We start from the raw sequence: 5,964 nt of genomic DNA, 5'->3' as shown, positions 1-5,964 counted from the left end.
CTGCGTGAGCGGTTCTCTAAGTCATCGAGGTTAGCGCTGAGGGCTGCCAGCTCACTTGTAGTATCACGCACTGTAACTGACAAAGGGTGTACAATATCTTCCAGGGAGCTTATGCATTCCTCTGTGACCCCGGTTCTATCACGTAGGTTCTGAACGTCCTGTTTCAGGAGGGAGAAATCCATACATATGGAGGATATCTGAGTGGAGAGTGAGGCCTTACAGTCCTGTATAGCCAGCATAGTAGTAGACAGCGTGGGCTCATTAGGGGGAGAATCTGTGTCCTGGCAGCTTTTATCATGCTGTGGGGAGTCCTGGGACAGCAGGGGGTCTATTTGGGTAATGAATAGAGCAGGAGTTGAATCACTCACCCCTGTAGCAGGGCCCCGGTCAGCAGAGGAGGATGTCTGCAGCGTGTCTAACGGCCCTGCCTGTGTCCCAGCACCATCTTGCTGCCAGAGCCAAGCAAGTTGTTCCGCCGTGGATGAGGGCCAGGGCGGCCCATATTTCACCATGTCAGCCAGCCTGATATGTTCCCACAGCCGTGGGGAAGGTTTTGGCACTGCTTGCGAGGAGATAGGACTCAGGATAAAGGCAGGATGGTTGTTGAGAGCCAGAGTGGTGTTTCTATGCGGCCACCGAAAAGGTAATTTTTAATAACATTGAATCAAAATATGAAATGAGTCGCAATTGTATACACTCACTGTATATATATGTATATACATATATATATATATATATATATATATATATATATATATATATATATATATATATATATATTTATTTGTTTTTTTTTTTCCCCCACAAAAAGCGGCACCCACTGTAAATTGCCTGATACAAGGAAATGTGAGTTTACTGGCTTATGTTTTTATGGGAATTTATTTTTTTTAAATAAAGTTATTACATGATCATTCGCTATTGTTTTATAATTTTGGGATATTTCTGCTGGTGACACTGGATGTATGGTGAGCCCATACCAACATAAAGAAATTCCATATAAGCTGTGATGGTCCTGGTGGCCCAAAGCTATCTGGTGATTGTCCCCCTTATTATAGGTGGTGGAGTAAACTAATAAAAAGGAGCAGTTTTAACCACTTACTGAAAGAGCCATAGCCGAATAACGGGTCGGATAACTCTGGGAGGGCGTCATACGATGTCTCGCGCATCCCCTGGGGGACTGTCCGTTCTCGCCGGGTTCACGGGACCCGCGCGTCACGGATCAGGATAAAGGGCCAATGACAGCGGCCCTTTACCATGTTTCAACAAACCGGAGCATGTCTGGTACAGCTCCTATCCTCACACTGATGGGTACAGCGTGTGAGGAGAGGAGGGAGCAGGAGCAGCAGCGCTTGTAGGCTGGATCTGAAGTGCCCACAGCGCTGATCTGTGTCCATTCATAGCTCATCCATCCCCATCCATGGCTCATCCATCCTCATCCATGGCTCATCCATCCCTATCCATGGCTCATTCATGCTTATCCATTCCCATCCATGGTTCATTCATGCTCATCCATCCCCATCCATGGCTTATCCATCCCCATCCATGCCTCATCAGTGCCACATCAGTGGTCATCCGTGCCACATTTATGCAAAATCAGTGCTCATCCATGCCACATCAGTGCTCATCTGTGCCACATCAGTGATCATCCATGCCACATCGGTGCTCATCTGTGCCACATGAGTGCTCATCCGTGCCACATCATTGATCCTCCATGCCACATCCATGCCACATCAGTGATTATCTGTGCCACATCCATGCCACATCAGTGATCATCTGTGCCACATCCATTCCACATCAGTACTCATCTGTGCCACATTCATGCCACATCAGTGCTCATCCATGCCACATCAGTGCTCATCCGTGCCACATCCATGCCATATCAGTGATCATTCATGCCACATCCATGCCACATCAGTACTGATTTGTGCCACATCCATGCCACATCAGTGCTCATACGTGCCACATCAGTTCTCATCCATGCCACATCAGTGCTCATCCGTGCCACTACAATGCCCATCAATGCCACTACAGTGCCTCACAAAAGTGTAATAGGTAGTCAAATTAGATTTGAAACTTATGTCCCTAGAACACCTGATGGTGCTCCCTGCATTTTGGGCCTCTGTAGGTGGCCAGGCTGTGTAAAAGTCTCACACATGGGGTCATCGCTATACTCAGGAGGAGTAGCAGAATGTATTTTGGGGTGTCATTTTTGCTATGTACATGCTATGTGTTAGAAATATCATATACTGCAAATGGACAACTTTGTGTAAAAAAAAAAAATGCATTTTCATTTTCTTTCCACATTTTCCAAAAACTTGTGGAAAAAAATGACATGTTCAAAAGACTCATTATGCCTCATAGATGATACGTTGGGGTGTTTACTTTCCAAAATGGGGTAATTTTTGTTTTCATTGTCCTGGTGCTCGAGGACCACCAAAAGTGTAAAGCCGCGTACACACGGGCGGACTTTTCGACTGGACTGGTCCGGCAGACTTTCCAACGGACTTTCTACAGACTTTTGATGGACTTCTGAAGGACTTTTTAACGAACGCACTTGGCTACACACGATCACAACAAAGTCTGACGGATTCGTACGTGATGACGTACACCGGACTAAAATAAGGAAGTTGATAGCCAGTAGCCAATAGCTGCCCTAGTGTCGGTTTTTGTCCATCGGACTAGCATACAGATGAGCAGATTTCTGGGTCCGGGGGAGTTACGACATAAAGATTTGAAGCATGTTCCAAATCTAAAGTCCATCAGATTTTCGACTGGAAAAGTCAGCTGAAGGTCCGATGAAGCCCACATACGATTGGATTGTCCGCCGGACTCTGTCTGTTGGACCAGTCCGGTCGAAAAGTCCAACCGTGTGTACACTGCATAAGAGGTAGTCAAGAAATTAAATGTGTAATTTATGCCCTTAGAACACCTGATGGTGCTCCCTGTATGTTGGGCCTCTTTATGTGGCCAGGCTGTGTAAAAGTCTCACACATGTAGTATCGCCATACTCAGGAGGAGTGGTAGAATGTGTTTTGGGGGTAGTTGTAAGTAACCTGTTAATATAACAATTTTGTGAAAAAAAATCTTTATTTTGCAAAGAATTGTGGGAGAAAATTACACCTTCAAAAAACTCACCATGCCTCATACTAAATACCTTGGAATGCCTACTTTCCAAAAAGGGGTCATATAGAGAATATTTGTACTTTCCTGGCTTGTTAGTGTCTCAAGAAATGAGATAGGCCGTCAGTACATTAGCTGTGATCCATTTTCAATGATTGGTACCATAGCTTGTAGACTCTATAACTTTCACAAAGACCAAATAATATACGCTGATTTGGGTTATTTTTACCAAAGATATGTAGCAGTATAAATTGTGGTCAAAGTTTATGAAGAAAAACTACTAATTTGCTAAATTTTATAACAGAAACAAAGAAAAATGTATTTTTTTACAAAATATTCAATCTTTTTTCATTTATAGCACAAAAAATAAAAAACCCAGTGGTGATTAAATACCACCAAAAGAAAGCTCTATTTGTGTGAAAAAAAAGAACAAAGATTTCATATGGGTACAATGTTGCATGACTGAGTAATTGTCATTCAAAATGTGAGAGGACTGAAAGCTGAAAATACGTCTGGTTAGGAAGGGGGTATAAGTGCCCAGTGAGCAAGTGGTTAAAGTGATTGTAAAGGCTCATTTTTATACCTATAAAAATAACAAACATGTTATACTTACCTGCTCTGTTGCAGTGGATTTGCACAGCCTGGATCCTCCATTTCTCGGGTCCCTCTTCTGTGATCCTGGCCCCTCCCTCCTGTTCTGTGCCCCCACAGCAAGCTGCCTGCTATGGGGGCACGCGACCCGAGTCACAGCTCCCTGTGTCCATTCAGACACAGAGCCCCGACCCAGGCCCTGCCCCTCTCTCCCCTGATTGGCTAGCTGACTTTGATTGACACTAGTGGGAGCCAATGGCGCCACTGCTGTATCTCAGCCAATCAGGAAGAAGAATCTCGGACGGCTGAGACAATCGTGGATATCGCTGGACAGAGAGGGACCTCGGGTAAGTGTTATGCCACGTACACACGAGCAGACTTTTCGACCGGCCTGGTCCGACGGTCTATCCGACGGACTTTCGGCGGACTTCTGGTGGACTTTCCCAACGAATGGACTTGCCTACACACGATCACACCAAAGTCCGACGGATTCGTACGTGATGACGTACGACCGGACTAAAATAAGGACGTTGATAGCCAGTAGCCAATAGCTGCCCTAGTGTCGGTTTTTGTCTGTCGGACTAGCATACAGACAAGCGGACTTTTTGACCGGACTCGAGTCCGTCAGAAAGATTTGAAACATGTTCCAAATCTAAAGTCTGTCAGATTTTCGACCGAAAAAGTCCGCTGCAGGTCCGATGAAGCCCACACATGGTTGAATTGTCCGCCGGACTCGGTCCGTGGGACCAGTCCGGTCGAAAAATCCACTCGTGTGTACGCGGCATAAGAGGACTGGGGGGGCTGCTGCACACAGAAGGCTTTTTATCTTAACGCATAGAACGCATTAAGATATAAAACCTTCTGCCTTTACAACCACTTTAAGTAAGAAAATCACAAATGAACACTCGGTGACAAGAGAAATTGCATAAAGGACTGTTATTGCTTTAATTGATTACAGGATATTCACTTATTGCTATCACCAGCACGGAATTGTTTTACCTTTCTTCACTTGGTTTTTTGTTGTTTTTTTTATGTGGATTTATATTTAAGATATTTGTTTTACACATTAATAGCTAGCGCCTCAACATAAAATGTATATGTATTTTTTTGGATACGTACCATAATTGATGGCAACTGCTTGATAAGAAATTGGGCGTTATATAGGAGGCGCCATTTCATTCTTATATTTATACTTTAGTTCTGCTTTAAGCCCCCTAACTCTTGGCACAAACCTCAAATCTACACCTAACACTAAATACTCCTGGACCCCTCTGCTGCCTTTGATAGGGTTGACCACCCCCTCCTCCTCAAAAAACTCCATGCCTTTGGTCTCCGTGACTGTACTCTACGCTGGTTCTCTTCCTACTTATCCAACCGCACCTTTAGCCCTGGTTCACACCTATGCGAATTAGATGCGGCTTACACCGCATCTAATTCGCAGGACATTTTAAAATACATTCATATGAATGCATCTGGTTTACATATGTGCGTTGCATTCGCACTGCGCATTGCACAAAAAACGTGTGCGTTTTTTGGGCATTGCGGTGCGAACTACAAGCCTATTATCTCCTATGGGAATGCATCTGATTCGCAGATGCATTGCGTTCTGAACATGGATTTTCTCTTTCTCCTCACTACACCTCCCCCTCTCCCCCCCCCCTCCCTCCCCCTCTCCCTGCTCTCTAATCCTGAGCAAAAACGCAATGAATCCGTTGAACAGGAGATTGTTATCTCCCCAGTGAAACCTGAGCTTCAATTCGCACCGCACATGTGTGAAACCAGGCTTAGTGTTACTTACATTCCCACTTCCTCCTCTCCTCTTCCTTTCTCTGTTGGGGTCCCCCAAGGTTCTGTTCTTGGACCTCTCCTATTTTCAATCTATACCTCCTCCCTGCATTAGCCTCCCATGGCTTCCAATACCATCTCTATGCTGACGACACTCAAATCTATTTCTCTACCCCTCAGCTCACTCCTTCAGTCTCTTCACGTATCACTAATTTACTATCAGATAAATCAGTCTGGATGTCACACCACTTCCTCAAACTTAATCTATCTAAAACCGAACTTATCATCCCCCCCCCCCGTGCCTCTTCCCCTGATCTGTCTGTCAAAATTGATGGCACAACTATAAGCCCATCCCCGCATGCCAAGGTCCTAGGTGAAATCCTGGACTCTGAACTCTCCTTTAAGCCCCACGTCCAATCACTGTCCAAATCTTGCCGCCTCAACCTCCGCAACATCTCCAAAATATGC

Source organism: Aquarana catesbeiana, linkage group LG06 (assembly GCF_042186555.1).
Source record: "Aquarana catesbeiana isolate 2022-GZ linkage group LG06, ASM4218655v1, whole genome shotgun sequence".
NCBI classification, from domain to species: Eukaryota; Metazoa; Chordata; class Amphibia; order Anura; family Ranidae; genus Aquarana; species Aquarana catesbeiana.
Note: the sequence above shows the minus strand (reverse complement) of the source record.